Source organism: Adiantum capillus-veneris, chromosome 28, assembly GCF_014529385.1.
Source record: "Adiantum capillus-veneris isolate H3 chromosome 28, ASM1452938v2, whole genome shotgun sequence".
Classification (NCBI taxonomy): Eukaryota; Viridiplantae; Streptophyta; class Polypodiopsida; order Polypodiales; family Pteridaceae; genus Adiantum; species Adiantum capillus-veneris.
The window spans coordinates 42749007-42769635 of NC_140958.1; the positions used below are offsets into that span (position 1 = coordinate 42749007).

General features: G+C 43.4%; 1 protein-coding gene across 3 annotated transcripts in view; it reads right to left on the bottom strand.

The window, feature by feature from the left end:
• Nucleotides 1–13911, bottom strand: part of LOC147420336 (uncharacterized) — a 131182-nt gene extending 117271 nt beyond the window's left edge. For all 3 annotated transcript variants that reach the window (XM_086503866.1, XM_086503867.1, XM_086503865.1), the window contains exon 1: nt 13603–13911. The gene's annotated coding sequence lies outside the window, so the exon portion shown is untranslated. The remainder of the gene's footprint in view (nt 1–13602) is intronic.
• Between the last annotated feature and the right edge of the window lie 6718 nt (nt 13912–20629).

A 20629-nucleotide genomic window follows, 5' to 3' on the forward strand; every position in this document is an offset into this window, starting at 1 on the left:
TGTAGGAAAGGGGGCCATCAGCCCCAAACGACTGCCAGAGCAAGAGAACCTCAGTACAATAGATGATGGAAGTGGGTACCCCCCTGGCCCCATAAATAGGTGCCCAAAGGAAGGTAGGGCAATGCCTGGAAAAATCCCCCACGACCCAACAAGAAATAAATGATATAGGTGTTTAGGGCACGAGGACTTTTATATCATGCCTTTGGAAGGGTGTGATGTCCTTCGAGGAATCCCTTGGTACCACAAGAACAACGTCGAGGTTGACTATCGGGCTAAGAAAGCAACTTTGACAAATGAAGGGCAAAGAGATTGTACTCCATGAAATCGAGTTTTTTTTACTCGATTTTCTTGAAAGAATTAAATGATGATCGAAGGTGGAATACATTTGACCTCGAAAAGGAACCACAAGATTTTTTGTTCGGTACAAGAAATTGGAATAGTAGAAACAGAAACAAAAAAACCAGAGTTTCAGAGTTTCGATCGAGGTCGAAATGTCAAGGAACAACGTTTCTTTTAATGAAAAAATTAACGAAGTGTAGAAATGTGAGTGCGCGCGTGTGCGGAAGCGTGAGAGAGAGAGAGAGAGAGAGAGAGAGAGAGAGAGAGAGAGAGAGAACACAAAATGCTGGTGTAGGGAAAGAGGGGGCGATCATCTCCCCATGACTACCAAAGCATGAGACTGTACAATGCCAGATGATATATATGCATGGGTACCCCCCTAGTCCCATATATATGAGTGCCCAAGGGAGTCCATACTAGGCGGGGCGGCCGCCCCAAACCTGGGTGGCCGGACAAAAGTGCAGCCTATATGCATATGCTATGAACCGTGCATTCATGCCCTAGACCTGTGAAGCAACAGAGTGGTGTATGAAATCTAACACCCATCTAAGCATCTGATGCTGAACAAACCGCGTAAAGCAGAAGATGTGAGGCAAATGATGATGTCTACTGCGGTGTCCACAGAAGGATACTCCATGAGTGTAGCCACAGTCTGGGGTGTCCCAACCACCGAGATATCTCCATGGTAAAGTGTCGTCACGAGCAGTGGAGCAAACTGTTGTACTTCGCCGATACAGGGTGAAGATACTACGTGAAGGTCTCGAACTAAGTGTGAAAACAACTTCTTGTCGTAAAAGACGTGCCAATAGACCTGCAAGTGTCCTGCCCAATAGGATCTGTGTTGTCTGTAGTCAAACAGTCTGGAGAAAATGGGGAAGCCCAAGCACCGTCATGAGAATGACCGGAAGCCTGTCAATGCATGAACCTGTAACCCAGTGTGGCTAGGTGACTAAGCTGTGAAAAACTCTAGGAAGGCCAGATGTAGCAATCTGCGCCATAAACGTCCTCCGAAACAAGGAAAGCCAGACTAAACAGTCTGCACTGTAGAAGCTACCGTCAACTGCAGCTGTAAGGTCTCTGACCCCAACCAAAAAGAGTACCCTTGTACCATGAAATGATCATAATGGAAAAAAGTTACTATTTTTAGCAGTTTTCCGAATTCTGTCAGTGCCATGATGTTTAAAATGTCATAAAGCTTCGAAATGTGAACTAAAATAATTTTTGTGAAAATTTTCCAAATATAGTAAGTTTTTGGTCACCCAACCCGTTTAGTTTTGACCGTCTCGAAAATCTGCACATGTACCCCGAATTTGAAAAAAATGCATTTTCGGACCCCGAGGGCTGCTAAATATGGGAGGTACTCGGGCCAGTACGCCTTAGTTAGAGCTTCATATGGCAATTTACGGCATCAAAATCCGATTCGTATGACCCGTTTTAGCCTAGAACCAAATTTCCTAAAACTTGTCCGGGGAGGTACCGGGAGCCCGGGGCTGTGTGGGAACAGGTCCCAGGCCACTCCAGATCATCTTTAGCAGCTAGGGGGCGCCCTCTTGCTTTGTGGGAGTCTTGGGAAAGCTGCCAAGCCTGCAACTCAGTCTCAGAACCAGTTAACCAAGCCAACCTGACACTTGGTGGGCAGAGAACTAGACTTGCCATGCTTAACTGGAGAAGCTCCCAGATGCATTTAGCAACCCAGATCGATTTTCAGCCTGTAGGAGCCTATTTAAAGACCTGCACACACACACACACACATTGCATACTCACACACCTACACACTGGGAAGGTGCTACCGGCACACACACAGCTTTTGAAGGAGAAGCAAGGAGGGAGGTGCTGCCGAAATTCCCATCTTGAAGGTTCATTGCATCAGAAATTTAAGAGGATTCTTAGCTCCTAATCACGGTAATTATGGTTTAATTACTGCTCTTCTTAATCTCATCATTACCCACTCATAATTCTTGTCTACTATGCCTACTTTTAGCTATAATTCTCTATAGCTGCTCTCTAAGTTTTCATAGCTGTACATCATTACATAATTATCATTCATTTAGTTAATTTATTCAGCCATTCATCATCCTTAATCAAGGATCAATGCATGATTAGGAAAGATTCTCTCTCTAGGCGGTATAGCCAATAAATTGTCAGCTAGTAATAGTGTAGAATTGTCAGAATTCAATCTTTCACTACTCAATAGAGTTGTAATTAAATTATACTTAATCTTCTCCCACATTTAGATGCGATTAAGGCTGAAAATTAATCCGTCATTAGTCCAATAAGAAGAAGGTTTTTCCATCACACATGCCTGCGGTCACTCTGCACCTTCATATTGCTCTAGGAAAATGAATGAGCTTGCTTACTTCATATCTTTCGTGAATCAATTAGAAAAACTATGAATTTCTTAATCATCTAGGCCAAGTAATTAACCTTAGAGTCGTTTCCCATAGGGTGGATACAGAATTATCCTTAAAAATTGCTAGGGCAAAAAGAGAAAAAATCTAACCTCGTGCATAAGGAGGAGTCTTTAATAAATCTAATCTGCCGATTGGTTTGTCATGTTACGCTCGGACCTTAGCTCTTTTTTTTCAAGTCTATCATTTAAGTAGTGAGAAAAATGGCCCCGGTTCAGAGAACTCGCTTCGATGGAGCCCACGATTGCGAGGCGGAAACAAGCAATGTCAACGAAAAAGGAAAGGCTCCCATGGACGAGCAAATACCAGCCATCTCACGGGCTATTGACGAAGAAATGGAAGAGGTAGGTCCCAATTTCTATTCAAGTTGTTTAATTAACATTGCATACGATTAGTTAGGAATGAACATATCCCCGAACATGTTGGAGAAATCCGACAGAAACCTTGGCATTGAATGCATAGTACATTTAAGTATAAAGTAGGAAAGAAATGATTGATGGGTATGCTGTTTGCAAGAGGAAAGAATGTTTGCTAGGGAAAATTTAGCTCGACATGTTCATTTTATTTCCAATGTTGAATCAGTCCTGACCCCCCTACTGATCACAGAGGGCAGAGTTCTTAGTTAAGGGCTCTTGAATCCACGACTGCTGGTTAAGCGATGGGAACCCACGTCTTACTTTCTATGCGGTGGGAATGTCCATGTCGTGCTTTCTATGCGGTGGACATACCTAGTTGTATGGGCAGCTAGGCGACAACGGGAGGAGTAAACTCTCGTTGGAGGAGGGATGTTGTACCTCCAGGACATTGGAATTTTTATGAATAAGTTTGAGTAGAATTTTTACTAGAATTCTGTCTTGGTGTTGTTTACAATACTGGTTGAAGGGCTGTATTAACGAACAATGTGATTCGGAATTAAACAAGGAATCTTTATGTTGAACAACCTTTGTGGTAGTAATTAGGTCACACAAGGAAGTGTGAGTGTGGGGGTGGAAAGTGGGGGCTTGGCTCAGGTTGCCAATGCCTACAAGATGGGTGGTCCCGATTGGTCGGGAACTCTCTGTCCCCATAGTGCTTACTCGATATTAGTAATACTCATTGCCCCAAGAGCGGTGAAATCTCGAGAGTACGTGCCTCTGAAACATGGGAAAAAAGGCACTCGAGGTTTCTCTCCTCTTGGAAGGTGGGTCTTAGGATCGCTATATAGTTAAGTACGCTTCCCCTGTGAGGTGGAGCTAGATCTCGTTGCTAGTAGGCTCGAACTCGACTCACTTTGTGATGAGAGATCGTTCGCTAGTTGAACCCTGAACCATTTTGTTTGCTTCCGCTATAGATCTAGTGGCCACCAGGTTTACCATCAGATCCGTTGTTTGATACGACGGGGTGGGGACCTCACACCTGGTATCAGAGCTATAGGTTTACGAACTGGAAGATGATGTTGTTTGAATTTTTTTTTTTAAAATAAGGGATAGTAGGATAGCTCGTACTCAAAGCTTGAGCATGATGTTTCCCAAAATAATGACATTGGATTTGTCTAGTGGATTGTCTCTTGAGTGATGTTAAAGAGTTTTACTCGTTGAGCTTGTCGGGATTCAGTGGGTTCCACATGATGTTTTTTGAGAAGCCGTTGGTGCGACTAGTACTGCGGACAGGTAGCCTGTTGATGCACATAAAGTTATAAGTATGGATCAAAGCTCTCGAGTAAAGTTTTTACCATTATTTATCGGACAATTTTGGATGTATTCAATGGAATTTAAATGGTGGAATGGTTAAAATCCCTTGTGATAGATGTACAGATTAAGTAGGCTCGTTAAGCCCAAAAGTTAAATTTCTTCTTGAGTATGGAAAAGCTTAGGATTCATTTGAGAAGAGTGCTATAGTAATGAGTTTTATACCATTGGATAGGCACCGCCTGCTGCTCTCTACTCGGCAGCGCAAGAGAAGAAGCTTCTCCTTAAACAAGCTCAGCCTCCAACCTTTAAGGGCGAAGGGGAAAATGTGGAAAGAGATGCAGAAGTATGGATGGAGGCTATGGACGACTATTTCGAAGCTGCGAGAACTCAACCCGAGAACCAAACCATGCTTGCAATGTTCCGCTTGTCTGATGATGCCAAGATCTGGTGGAAACAACATTGCAGGGACTTGGATATCAAGGTATCTTCCCAGTCATGGGAAGACATCAAGGCTGCTGTGATTGAGCGTTACTTACCACCCGCCTATAAAACCTTGAAGATGAACGAGTTCTTTTCCCTTCGGCAGCTGACTTCATCTGTCGAAGAATATTATTCAAAGTTTGTCACTCTTCGGAGATATGCTCCTAAGATGACATTGGAACAACAGGTAGCACGGTTCTGCCAAGGACTCGTTGACCCCCTGAACAGCCGACTAGAAGCTCTCAGGCCAGTAACTTTGCAAGATGCCTTGCTAAGGGCCAAACCGTTAGCTAAAGAGATTCAGAGGACTACCCAAGATAGTGAATACTATTTGTCAAAGAGAGCCAGGACAGACAACTGGAGTAACAGACCAATCAACCCTGCATACAACCATCGTCCGGTAGTAGCTACCACGACAGCTACCGAGTTTCCCAATATAAGATGCTTTGAGTGCCAGGAGTATGGACATTACAAAAGTCGATGTCCAAAAAGGATTTCCCAAACATCCAATGCTAATAATGTACCTCTGAACGTCAACGGGCGAGGTCAACCAAACGGAAGAGGAGGCCGAGGAAGAGGAAACATAGGACAAGGAAGTAGAGCTTTCGCTAATGCCGCAGTGAGACAACCAACTGTGGGTGATGAAGCTGATGAGAGAGCAGCAATGTATGATGCAACTGCTAATCGTAGTGAGCAATAAATCAAGCACCAGAATCTCATCAAAGTTCAGCAGAATAAGACGCATAAAGCTAAAGACTACTCTATTATCAAAGGATATCTTTACTTTAGACAAAGGATATATGTACCTAAGTAGTTGTTAGCATAGAGTTTATCCAGATGTATTCTTGAGATGAGGACATCTCAAATTTTTCATGTTGGGGAGGTTGTAAGGTCTCTGACCCCAACCAAAAAGAGGACCCTTGTACCATGAAATGATCATAATGGAAAAAAGTTACTATTTTTAACAGTTTTCCGAATTCTGTCAGTGCCATGATGTTTAAAATGTCATAAAGCTTCGAAATGTGAATTAAAATAATTTTTGTGAAAATTTCCAAATATAGTAAGTTTTTGGTCACCCAACCCGTCTAGTTTTGACCGTCTCGAAAATCTGCACCTGTACCCCGTTTTTGAAAAAAATGCATTTTCGGACCCCGAGGGCTGCTAAATATGGGAGGTACTCGGGCCAGTACGTCTTAGTTAGAGCTTCGTATGGCAATTTACGGCATCAAAATCCGATTCGTATGACCCGTTTTAGCCTAGAACCAAATTTCCTAAAAATTGTCCGGGGAGGTACCGAGAGCCCGGGGCTGTGTGGGAACAGGTCCCAGGCCACTCCAGATCATCTTTAGCAGCTAGGGGGCGCCCTCTTGCTTTGTGGGAGTCTTGGGAAAGCTGCCAAGCCTGCAACTCAGTCTCAGAACCAGTTAACCAAGCCAACCTGACACTTGGTGGACAGAGAACTAGACTTGCCATGCTTAACTGGAGAAGCTCCCAGATGCATTTAGCAACCCAGATCGATTTTCAGCCTGTAGGAGCCTATTTATAGACCTGCACACACACACACACACACATTGCATACTCACACACCTACACACTGGGAAGGTGCTACCGGCACACACACAGCTTTTGAAGGAGAAGCAAGGAGGGAGGTGCTGCCGAAATTCCCATCTTGAAGGTTCATTGCATCAGAAATTTAAGAGGATTCTCAGCCCCTAATCACGGTAATTATGGTTTAATTACTGCTCTTCTTAATCTCATCATTACCCACTCATAATTCTTGTCTACTATGCCTACTTTTAGCTATAATTCTCTATAGCTGCTCTCTAAGTTTTCATAGCTGTACATTACATAATTATCATTCATTTAGTTAATTTATTCAGCCATTCATCATCCTTAATCAAGGATCAATGCATGATTAGGAAAGATTCTCTCTCTAGGCGGTATAGCCAATAAATTGTCAGCTAGTAATAGTGTAGAATTGTCAGAATTCAATCTTTCACTACTCAATAGAGTTTTAGATGCGATTAAGGCTGAAAATTAATCCGTCATTAGTCCAATAAGAAGAAGGTTTTTCCATCACACATGCCTGCGGTCACTCTGCACCTTCATATTGCTCTAGGAAAATGAATGAGCTTGCTTACTTCATATCTTTCGTGAATCAATTAGAAAAACTATGAATTTCTTAATCATCTAGGCCAAGTAATTAACCTTAGAGTCGTTTCCCATAGGGTGGATACAAAATTACCCTTAAAAATTGCTAGGGCAAAAAGAGAAAAAATCTAACCTCATGCATAAGGAGGAGTCTTTAATAAATCTAATCTGCCGATTGGTTTGTCATGTTACGCTCGGACCTTAGCTATTTTTTTTCAAGTCTATCATTTAAGTAGTGAGAAAAATGGCCCCGGTTAAGAGAACTCGCTTCGGTGGAGCCCACGACCGCGAGGCGGAAACAAGCAATGTCAACGGAAAAGGAAAGGCTCCCATAGACGAGCAAATACCGGCCATCTCACGGGCTATTGACGAAGAAATGGAAGAGGTAGGTCCCAATTTCTATTCAAGTTGTTTAATTAACATTGCATACGATTAGTTAGGAATGAACATATCCCCGAACATGTTGGAGAAATCCGACAGAAACCTTGGCATTGAATGCATAGTACATTTAAGTATAAAGTAGGAAAGAAATGATTGATGGGTATGCTGTTTGCAAGAGGAAAGAATGTTTGCTAGGGAAAATTTAGCTCGACATGTTCATTTTATTTCCAATGTTGAATCAGTCCTGACCCCCCTACTGATCACAGGGGGCAGAGTTCCTAGTTAAGGGCTCTTGAATCCACGACTGCTGGTTAAGCGGTGGATACCCACGACTGCTGGTTAAGCGATGGGAACCCACGTCTTGCTTTCTATGCGGTGGGAATGTCCATGTCGTGCTTTCTATGCGGTGGACATACCTAGTTGTATGGGCAGCTAGGCGACAACGGGAGGAGTAAACTCTCGCTGGAGGGGGGATGTTGTACCTCCAGGACATTGGAATTTTTATGAATAAGTTTGAGTAGAATTTTTACTAGAATTCTGTCTTCGTGTTGTTTACAATACTGGTTGAAGGGCTGTATTAACGAACAATGTGATTCGGAATTAAACAAGGAATCTTTATGTTGAACAACCTTTGTGGTAGTAATTAGGTCACACAAGGAAGTGTGAGTGTGGGGGTGGAAAGTGGGGGCTTGGCTCAGGTTGCCAATGCCTACAAGATGGGTGGTCCCGATTGGTCGGGAACTCTCTGTCCCCATAGTGCTTACTCGATATTAGTAATACTCATTGCCCCAAGAGCGGTGAAATCTCGAGAGTACGTGCCTCTGAAACATGGGAAAAAAGGCACTCGAGGTTTCTCTCCTCTTGGAAGGTGGGTCTTAGGATCGCTAGATAGTTAAGTACGCTTCCCCTGTGAGGTGGAGCTAGATCTCGTTGCTAGTAGGCTCGAACTCGACTCACTTTGTGATGAGAGATCGTCCGCTAGGTGAACCCTGAACCATTTTGTTTGCTTCCGCTATAGATCTAGTGGCCACTAGGTTTACCATCAGATCCGTTGTTTGATACGACGGGGTGGGGATCTCACAGCAGCAGTCACTGAGAGACGCACGGACCACAACCAAATGGTGTCTCGTCAGTAAGTAGGGTAATCCAAGATGAGGGGAAAGCTAGACTCAACAATCTGCGCTATGAAGGGCCTCTGAGAAGAGGCGTAGTCAGACCAAGCTGTCGGCATCGTAATCATCCTGTATGAAGTAGGGAAGCCAGACTGAACAGTCTGCACTACGAAGTGAAGTGGCAAGACCAAGATGTCTGCGTCGTCTTGCATGTATCTCCTGCCTCCAATCCTCCGGTGTCAATCGAAACATAATCGACGCATGTTGGTGTGGCTCTCTATGTGAGTGAGTTGGGAGTGGCCTACTGCCCAGGTTGGGGCATAAGTCTGCTGTAAGGTTACCGAGGGTGAGTGTAAGCAACTCTGAAGGTAGCAATCCAAATGATCAGGAGTGTAGAAGAGCAACTACACTACCATCCAAGCCAAGCTTCAGGTGACTCCGGATATAGTCGGATGATGTTTGATCTCCCACATCTTGCGAGTAAACTCTCCAAGAGAGTCCAAAGCACTGAAGCCCCACTCTAGTTTATAGATCCAAGCAATGAACCTGTCCAAGAAGAGATCCAAGATCCTTTCCCTAAGTCCATGTAGATGCTCCTGTATAAGCAAGTGATATGACGTGTTGAGTCAAGTGGTAAGTGTCTGTCCACCCAAGATGGTGGTGTCTTCTCTGGGAATGCCAAAATCCCATATGCCATGAGCATGGCCATATCTTGTGTGAACTCCTCTGATGAGTGCATAGGTGTGTGTGCAAACCACAAGTCACCACCCCCTCTGGAGTGCGCAACCGCATGAACATGGCTGGAATGAATGGAACTCCCGAGGATCGTACGCCCGTAGATGATCAAGCCGATGTCGAAGATACCGTGTACTGCAGCAGTCACTAAGAGAACGCACGGACCACCACCGGATGGTGTCCTGGCAGGAGGTAACTTCATCCTCTGTGAAAAACACAAGCCAAGAGGCTGCTGTCCACCCAAAAACGCAACTGCGAGGTGATGAAAACGCTGCTGTCCAGTGATTTTCAGCGTGCTCGTACGCTCATGGCATGGTCCGAAGTGGTGCAGAGGGTGTGGGGAGGGTGGGGAATCAAAGTCACAACCCCACGTGGGCTGAAAACAGAGAAAACAGCAGGATGAAATCTGAAGGATTGAAGAGGATTGTCGCCGGCAAGGCACCGGATGCCAAGCCGGATAGGAGGCAATATCTGTAGATGGTGTGGCCAAGCGCTCCCCTCCTCTTCTGAAAACGCAGCAGCCTGCCAAAAATGCAGATGCTGGCTGAAAACGCAGCTGTTGTCTGCCCAAGAGCGTAGGTGGAGGGAGGGGATTTCCAACGAGGAAAGTGCCCAAAAGGGCCAGTGCTGGCATCCATGAGGTGATCGCCACCAAGGAGAGCAAAATGCAAGCAGCCTCCAAAAAACGCTAGGGTTTTCTGCTGCCCAAAACGCAGATGGGCTGAAAACGCAGGTTCTTTGCGATGGAACGCTGCTGAAGGTTGAGCGCTGGCCTCTCCTTGCAAAAACGTTGGCTGATCTTCTTCTTGGGAGGAGTACATGATGCGGAAGGTGCGCCCTGACATGGAGAGCCTGAGCTCTGATACCATATTAGAGGGCAAGCGTGAGAGGGGAGAGAGAGAGAGAGGGGAGAGAGAGAGAGACAACAGACACATCACAAAACGCTGGTGTAGGGGAAGAGGGGACAATCAGCCCCCCATGACTACCAGAGCATGAGCCCGTACAATGCCAGATTATATATATGCATGGGTATCCCCCTGTCCCCATATATACAAGTGCCCAAGGGAGTCCATACTGGGCGGGTGGCCGCCCCAAACCTAGGCTGTCGGACAAAAGTGCAGCCTATATGCATATGCTATGGGTGGCCAGCCCAGAGGCACATTAGCCGTACATGCATGCCCTAGACCTGTGAAGCCGCAGAGTGGTGTGTGAAATATAACAAAAAATATTTAGGACTTAAATCATAAACAAAGCCACCCAAAATGCCCCCTAGTCACATTAAGTGTGTAAAGAAGCCACGAGTCTCTCTCAAGTACCCGTGAGAGAGAGAGAGAGAGAGAGAGAGAGAGAGAGAGAGAGAGCAATACACAAAGTGTGTAGAGTCTACCTACAGAGAAATGCAAGTGCATAAAAACTATACTCAGGCTTGATTGAGAATAAAAAGAGACACACATATTTTTTACTCCCAAAAAACGAAAGGTTGGAAATGTTGTTTCTCCCGAAACGGAACGGGGGAAAATGTTACTATGCATCGGAGTAGAGATAGGCTTACCGGTAGTCATGATGAAGGCCTCCAACTTCTTCATGACATGCGAAGTAACATATACCCCCCCTGCCCCCCTTTCCCTTGCCAAAGTGCAGCGAAGGTGTGGTGACGTGCTGTTCTCAGCTCTCTGAAGGCTTTCAAATCAGCAGACCACTTTCTCATACGGTCCTGTGACTCCCCCGGTTTGGTCAGGCGACAACGAGCACATTGAAAACCTCTGTTCAGCAGCGTTTTCAGCCCCCTCCACATGCTTTTTTTGTGAAGAGCAGTGTGCTCTTTGCGTTCTTTGGTCCTACATCAACATCAGATTGGCTTGCACCCATCTGGTGGTGTGCCTTGCGGTTGTCAAAGATTCCAAATTAAACAACAGAGGACGAGTGGCAATAGCATTTTTACATAGCACTCAAAGGGCATCCTTGTCTGATAGAACGACCAAGATCCCATGACTGCGTAAGCTCAACACCAATTATGCTCAAAGATTGACTATGTTCATAAAAGAAAATAAACCACCCGCCGCATTCCAATATCAAAGCCCAAGCATTCCATTATTCGTGCAATGAAATCCCAATGAGCTATATCCAATGCCTTTTCATTATCAACCTGCATGATAAGTAAATCTTGATTTGTATATTTAGGATATTCAATTCCGAGGAAGGCTAATATTAGCAAGATTATCCATAATTTGTCTTCGAGGAATGAACCCATACTGAGTGGCATGTATGCCAGAAAACAAGTGACCTTTAATGCATGTAGCAAGCATTATCGATATCAATTCGTAGATGAGCGGCATACGTGTAATCGGATGCTAGTGAGAGAAGGATTCACATGAAGCTTGTTAGGCAATAGATTCACTTCTTTTCACGATACTGGCAAAGATTGTGTAGTCCATGCATACTTCATCATGAAAAGTAGAGGCTACTTTAAAGAATCCCAAAAGCGAAGGAAAAACTTAACAGTAAGACCATCTTATCCAAGAGATTTCCAATGACCAAGATGTAACAAACTGCTACATAACTTAGCTTCAACGAATTCACCCTTGAGTGCATCTGCATCAACCACAATCAATATGGGATGCACATGTGACAACAATAATTGCGTGGCTTGCAACACCTCGTGTGAAGGAGCCATTGGAGCTACAAATATCCGTTGATAACGATCCACCATAGACGTTGCTAACTGTATCTTAGTGGTGGGCCATTGTCCATATTCATTCTTAACTCTTTTAATGGCTGTTTGTTGTCGCGAATGATGTAAGTTCTTTTTTTTTTTTTTTTATGAAAAGCCTTTGTCCTTAAAATTGGATCGATGCAATCTACTTTCCACTTTTCCAATTTCCGCCTGGCTTTGTGCATCAATGATGTCTTCGCAGCACATAAAATCTCTTGCTCACAAGGATTAAGCAATCTGGAATTTGCTAGGGTTTTTAACTGATGACTAATGGCCTTGTCTTGTTGCACCTTGCCCCTTTGCCGTTGCATGTACCATGTACCATAATCTTGGATGATTGCATATACGCATAACAAATGAAACCATGCCACATCCAGCTCTTTTGGTGCCAAGTGCTTTTGGACCACAACCTTTGGGGCTCTGCTTTTGGGCATCCCTTGTACTGTTTATAAGTGCCTGGAGGGTCAATCTTTTGAGATGCATTTGGACGCAAAGTCTCAAGAGACCTGGACCCTCAGGGAGTTGTACCTTTGCGAAGCAATAATAAAGAAATATCGAAAGGGGCGTCAATCTTTGGGGCCAATGCATCTAGAGACGGAACTCCGCCATCTCATGTTGACTCTCCTCTTCTTGCCGTCTCGTATCGACTCTCTCTCTCTCTCTCTCTCTCTCTCTCTCTCTCTCTCTCTCTCTCTCTCTCTCTCTCTCTCTCTCTCTCTCAATTCAAGTTCAGTTGTTTGCAGATTTTGTTCGTGTGTTGCTATTGATTTCTCGCTTGGAGTGTCCAAGCGTATAACAGATGTATGGACTACTGGCGTAAAATGCGAAAAAGCCAGCCGTATAAATTTCCACAAAACGCAAGAAACTATCTGGGCGCCTTGAAAAGTTGGTGGCCGTCAACCAACGGGGAAATGATCCTTCCAATCCTTATGTCATATACATGGTCAACCCCAAATCCCACCTTACTTGAGCCATGATATTAGTGTTGCTAACACCTCTAGCACTTGCTATTATTAAAACAACAGTCTTCGTATGACTACGGGTACTTCAGTAAAGCTGTAAGGGGATGTCTACCATATTTATAACAGCATGCCTACAAAACTGAGGCCCTTTTCCAATCGTACGCCATAGCCACACACCTCTGCCAATCGCCTCTAGCCTGACAGCTCAGACAGCTTTACGTGCCTACTAATCACATGCTCAATGCACGCAACATACTAAAGGGTATCATTCAAATGTAAGGTCACAGAGACAAGACCTTTGCATTCGAATTGTAAAGGTGCATCAAAGCCAATGAGAGAGGAGGGGGAGGGAGAGGCAATGGAAAAACCATAACTGATGAACTCACAAGTCGCTTGACCAGCACTGATTGCAACTTGCGTTTTTGACTAGTGCTTGGCTCCAGCTGATGCCCTCGTTTGCAAAAGCAAAAACCATGTTTTGCCTTCTTGTGATGTACAAGTTGAAGCACAAAATAGAAGCAGACATCTCGCTTTCACATAGCATCACGCCCATGAGCAGTATAATTCACACTGGACTTGGGAGAGTCGACACTCACACCCTATTACATATACACATATTGATTGCAAAGCAGCTGATTTTGAGGAGCAAACCTGATGAGAGTGTAGATTGTAGTAGAGAATAAGTCATGGCAACCTTCCGAAGCAACAGTGGGAAATTCGGTCTTTTTCTAAAACGACGATGTGACTTGGAGAGGTCTGCGGCTTGCAGAGAAAAGAAATCTCCTGCGTCTGATGAGAAAGCCACGACAGGGAACTCGCACGATGCGGAGAAGCGATCGAGCAGATGGGGTTGAGGAGCCTGCAGCTGCGATCGCCTCCCCCGAGTACACATGTAGTAAAAGCTCGCGCGCAGGCAAAACTCTGGGCTTTTTCTCCTTTCAATTCTTATGGGAGACCCACAATTTGAAAGAGCCCAATGCTAATTCTTCTTACTAGTATTTAGATATGACATGGGAAGGTTCCCCCTCACCCCCCACCACTAAGTGGCACGGGGTCTTGAATGAAGACCCCGCCATTGGATCCACGGACGAAAACTGCACTCACAAAAGCAAAGGCACGTCCGATCATCGGATGCTGAAATAGTAAACTCGAACATATTTTGTGAACTCGGACATCCGAGGTGTAAACTCAAACAAACATAAGTACACGTGAACACGCATCCATTTCATCGAAATGAACACGCACGCCCGATTAGCTCACCAACCTGCCACAACGCCCGTCTGAGTTCGAAACCCCGAGGGTGATCCGTCACCGTTTTTTCGTCGTTTGATCGCCTCGAGATTCCCCCCGTCTGCCCCCCAACAAAAGAAAAAGGAAACAAAAAAGCCGAAACACTCGAGCGCAAGTCTGTGTTCGATTGTCCAGCCAAAAACCAGCATCTATGGAGAGACAACCATGGCAGTCTTTTAAAAACCAAGCCCTCCCATTGCGCAAGATGTGCATTCGCTTGAAGTGGTGGAGTCAAAAGAGTAGAATGAAGAGGTTTCAAGACTTTGAAATCCAAAGGGGCACCGCTCTTTATCTCTTACTCGATCATAAATCCCCTCAAACAAACACAAAAAAACACACACACACACACACAATGCACGCCTTGGACCTGCTTAAAAAGAATGTTCAAATGAGTATCATGGATGAGAGAGTCAAGCTTGAGAGTATCATGGATAAGAGATTCAAGCTTGAGGCCAAACACACCTTGACAAGAGACTTTTTTATGGAGCTTCACATACTCTCGAAAGGTTCACAACTTCATCGATTATGTTTTATACCATCTCTTATTAAGCTTTTTTTTTAAGTTTGGTAATGATATTGCTTATTGCATAGCTTGTTTTTGTTGTGCATCACTTGTTACATCACACTGAGCACATGTCTATGCTATTACATATAGTGGGTTTTATTGGTGCATCAAGCTAAAAAGAAGATTAACAAAGCTATACGCTTATACTTTTTGTACCTTATACTAAAATTGTTATTTATTTATTTAGCCCAATAATTTGTAATCACTGAAGTAAATAGATCATCCAATTGATGTCAAAGATCAAACGAGATTTAGACAACGTTACATTGTTGACACTCAAACTCTTGGCCTATAAATAAGGGGTTGTGTAAGAGTGTTGTGAAGGCTTGCAAATACAAAGACTCGGTCTTTAAGAATCACTAGTTGGCCGGTGGCTCTCTCTCTCTCTCTCTCTCTCTCTCTCTCTCTCTCTCTCTCTCTCTCTCTACGTTGAGTGTCGTTTCGCTCAAGCCACAGTAGTCGGATGAACAAGTGGGTGACACGTGGCTGAGGAGGGCTGCCAGAAACCCTTCCTGATTTATTAATAGTATATATATGCCACCAAGCAAGAACATTGGAGCAACCCTTTTGTTGTAAAATACATAATGAACTCTTATGAGGATTTTTTATTTATTTTTTGCCATACTCTCAATTGTGAGAATATATTTTATATTAACTCAGCAAAGAATGTACAATGTGCCTCAAGCACTACATGTGCTTTGAGGGGACCACATTTCCTAAAGGGGGTTGTACAATTTGCAAGCAGAAGATCCTATTTTAACATTAGCTTTAGCCAAAAATCAATGGTTTGCTTTTCCCCCGGAGGACACTACACGAGTAGCGATGCAACTTTGTGCATGTTTCCATTCTTCGGTTTGTGAAGTTGTCCCTACTCTTGTCCCATTAAATATATAAGCTTAGTGCTTTCACACACAATATCAATTAATTGAGGTACCACAAAGTCTCTCTTGAACACCCGAAGGCTTCGAGCTTTCCAAACCTACTTCAGGTGCACACGAAAATTGCTTGGCTCCAAAATTTTCTCCCTCTTAGAACCAAGTAATCCTTAAAGAAGAGTACCTTTCACATCCTCTAAGCACCTATTTTGGCGGCAAGATGAGGAAGGGAAATTTTTGAACAAATGCAAGGGATCCTTCAAAGCTATTTTGCATCCAAAGCAAGTGTCTATGTCAATCCCTTTGACATAGCACAACAACTTCCAAGTGAATATCTTCATTGAACATGACTATTTTACTTCCCAAATGTTGTTTATACCCTTTTGCCACTTCTCTTCTCACCAATTCACCCTCCTCAATTTTATGAGCGGAGTGAACCAATACGCTTTATAGATCAGTTGGTTATATGTAGCCACTATTTTTGGAAGTGCAATTTTTTTTCTTTAGGCCAATGCCAAGCTTTCCAATCGAGCTCTATCCCAGCAACAGACATTGATCAATTTCATAGAACTTATGAGACTCTACCTATCATCAATAGCCTTTCATTCAGATTCAACCTATGTTGCACCACTAGTTGGTCCACATCCTTTCAGAAGAAGTTGGTGACGTCCCATAAATGTACTAGCTTGGAGATCTCTTTTTTATTCACCTTTCTAGCAACTTTCCTCCAAAAGGTATTCAAGGGTCCTCCTCCTAGCTTGGAGAGCCAAGAGGACCAATGTAAGAGTGAGCACCTGAAGTATTTTGAAGGTCTCCCACCATTCTATCTTCATAAAAATACGAGCATGGGTGAGTTTATCAAATAACTCATCCACTCTCAGCAATGCATACCTGTTCTTAACAATAACCACATTCAATGCACATGCACATACTATCGTCTTTTTTCTTCACCAACAAGATGGGAGAGACCCATGGTGAAGAATTGGGTTGTATAAACCATCTATTGAGATAGTTAGCAAGTTGATGTTCCACCTCAGTAGCCTTAGAATGACTCATTCAGTACGGTGGTTTACTTACGGGCTTACTGCCTAAAACCACATCTAGCCTTGTTGCATAGACTGTGTCGGTGGTAACCCTGGTGGAAAATCGTATAGAAATACACATTAATTTATCTTTTAACTCATTTAGCAATATTTCCTTGTTTTGGAGAGAGATAAGTAGCCATAGTTGGAAGAGAAGAGAAGAGAGAGAGAGAGAGAGAGAGAGAGAGAGAGAGAGAGAGAGAGGAATACGCTATAGAGAACTTAGAAGAAAACGCTAAAGAAAAAATGAAAGAGCAGAGAAACACCTATTTATATGGACACAAAAGGTCTTTTGACTTTCCATCTTCATTTGTCTTTTGACTTTACACCTTCATCTGTCTTTTGACTTTCCACCTTCATCTGTCTTTTCATTTCCTAAACTCACCCTTCACTTATGCACTTAATATGTTTTGAAAGATTGGGGAGACCTAATCTCAACATTTGAAAAAAAATGATACAGTGACTAACACAAACAGAGTTCTTCTATTTCATCTTGAGAAGAGAGCTTCATAAGCTCAGCTATACAAATGAGTGGTGACAAAGGAATGTTAGACAAGGGGAACTAGAACCCAAGAGTCCACCTCCCAACCACCCACTATATAGCATGGCCCCTGACCCTTTTCCCTAGTTGGACTCCCTTCCACACTGCCTAGCCCAGCCTTGCCCTTGTCTAGTCCGGCCTTGCCGTTGTCCTAACATTACTCCCCCCTTAAAGAAGAGTTTTCGTCCTCGAAAACAAAAGTGGGGAACTTCTTCGTAAGAACACTAATGTTTTCCCAAGTGGCATCCTTCATGGATCCAGCTGTTTGGTTGATCGGAACACGGTTCTACAGGAGGTTCAATGAAACCAAGAGTAACATCTTGATTTTCCACATTGTTGTCCATTTGGAACCAGCTTGTGTTATCAATTCCTATCCTATCATTGTGTGTAGACTCCATTAGAACACACATGAGTATTCAAAACGAGTTATCACACAATGATGTACCCTAAAGAGTACCTCTTTTCACTTTCCATGAAAGTAACTCGCTCACATACTCATAAGCCAAGTTTAAGTCCTTGACTTGTTTTCCAATTTCAGCAGCAGTAAACAACCCCACCATCACTAGTGTTCAAGGTTGAGAACTTGATTTATACATGAAGAGACTATCGAGTCGCAACATGCGTTAACTAATAGTAAGTAGACTCCAAGAAGAGCAATAAATGCTTATTAATTGGAATGCTTGGTGCTAATGTATGCACTTTGCATATCCTTTAGCACAAGATTACACTTTGTAATATGCATATCCCCTTGGATAAGTGACAGTACTGGGGCATGTTTCCCCACGGTTTACAGCCAGTCTTTCCAGATGGCTGATAAACGGGAATCACAATATCGTACCACATTGCTGAGGAATCAACAATTGGGTGAATAACCATCGTGGTTAACTTAAAAAATCTACAAGCATCCAAACCGAGCCATGACCTCTATTGGTGATTGGTAGACTAAAAAGTAAAGTCATTGAGATACTGCACATAGAGTGCAAAAATGCTTCATAAGCAACAACTTGAGGAATATGCCTGCCGTTCCAAATCAGCCTTTGCTAAACTCTAGGGCCCACAACACCTAGTGTGCATGCATTTTAGCACAAAAAAAAGATCCAAAAAGAAACTGAATACTTGTAGTGGTAATCATTTACAAGCCTTGCTGAAATGTTTGAACCATAATAGAAGATGAAACATTAATAACTTTTAGGGACATCAATGAAACTTTTTAAGAGCCTTGCTATATGTATAAACAACCATCTGTAATGTTGTTTAGTATTACTTGTAGGCTGAACAAGTCATTCTAAGTATCCGACAATTTCTGGCCACTGAAATTGCTCCTGATACGTCATGCCAAAAATGGTCTAGAAAACAAATTTGACCAGCACCTAGGGACGTTTTCGTGACACAGATTTGAAATAGGGGGCGCCAGTGTCAGTCCAGAGACTCATATTCTCCACATGTGAAATATGTCTCATGTAAGGATGTTTAAAAAAGACCATCCTGCAAGTACAAGGTGTACTTGTGTGTGGAGGTAACTCTAAACACTTCGCGACAAGAGTGAGAGGGACCCTCATTCATTGCTCCACACTCTCTAAACTGAACTCCTTGAGTTCCTAAAGCATGTTGTATCCCATGTGACAACATGTGCCAAATCGAATCCTACAAGTGGATTCATAACAGCATAATGTACTTTGGACACTACGGCCCAAAATGCTTGTTTCGACATGCCCTTGGCATGGCCCTGGGGATTGAACTGAAAGTTCAGTTACTCGTATTCAAATGCACAGGAGTACAGCTCCCACCTGTGAAAAAACTAAGCAACATTGCACTAGAAACCCGGGGTGTTGCCTTCGCAATCCAAACCCATTGGGTAGAATCTACGTAGTCAAACCCCTTGGTAAGACCCTTTGTAGAAACTGCTCAACTAGCAGGTAGCGGTAACCAACCTAGGTAACCGTGTACAGAATGATGAGAATCAACTTGAAAAGTTGAATTTTTCCGCTACCGCGTGGTAGATTGCGGAATTCTTTCCTTGAAAGTATAATGGGAAGAGATCAAACCGTGATCCTCAATGCGTATGGGGTGATTTAGTAAGCACCCGCTTGGTTGTATCCCAAAACTGTGATGCCATAGACACTCGTAGTGCTATAGAGAGAGCAAGAAATCCACATAAGTGAGATGCCTAGCTCATATCAACAGCCATGCTGTCTCAATTGTGTGCTGCCTCTAGATCCATGGTATAGATCAGTTGCTGTAAGTGCAAGAGTATCAAAAACTCAACTTGAGCGTCGCACTAGAAACATATAGTGCAAAAATGACACCCTAATCCTTTGAAATGACAAGACTCTTGCTCGTCCATTCACGTTGATGTATTTGATGTGTACTCCACTGGGCACATCTGTTCAATCATAAGAACAATCCCCCAAGGAATGCCGACTATTGGGTCATACCCGAGATCTGACAATGACTCCTAGTCAGCATGTGTGGTGCATAGCCCTTATGGCAATTAGTGTTCACTCAAGGAAACGATGAAGACTAATGTAGAGGGGCATCTTGCCTAATTTCTAACTGAGAGAGAGAGCACGACCCACTTACCATGTATGGGGGCGTGACTTTCCAAAAATGACTTAATATGGCCCTTTGCCTATGAAATAGTCCTAGATTTAGGTTCCTTTTAGTAGTATTGTGCGTTGACAGCAACCCAAAATTTAAACAATCCAGAACTTAGTTTGTCTGTGACAGAGTGTCTGGTGTGTTAGCGGAAGCGTAATCTTTGAAGCGGTGGAATTCATGCCACCAGGTTAGCATGCTGTGCATACATATTGTTAAGCCCTTGGCGAGAGTGATGGCCTCAATCGTGAGAGCCATAACCATTAGTACCTTGCACAGTTGAAACTGGTAGGGATTCTATGAGGTGATATTCCCTATTTTTCCAGTTTTTCAAACTTGTGTGCCACTGCTCGTGATTCCAAGTCATTGGGCAATACCTTGGCACAAGGGAGAAGCCTTGCTTCATGAAAAATTGTCAAAGGACTTTGCTTTGTACAAAAGCATTAGTTTCCAATGTAAATGTATAAACATGGAAAAATAAACAATACTGAACATGGTCTAACCTGGTCATCCTGCTATAACCAGTTGTCTTGAGATGTCGGAAGAAAAACTCACTCAAATGTAGATCATAACCATCTCGGTTGCGCGAGAGAAAGTTGGCCTGAAATATCCTGCAGAGGCATATGGAGAAATTCCCCAAAAGAGTGTGCTCATAGCCTACCCCAAATGGAAAAAATCTCAATGCAAGAGTTGTAAATTGAAGCCTTGCTTCACATAAATGTGTTTGTGT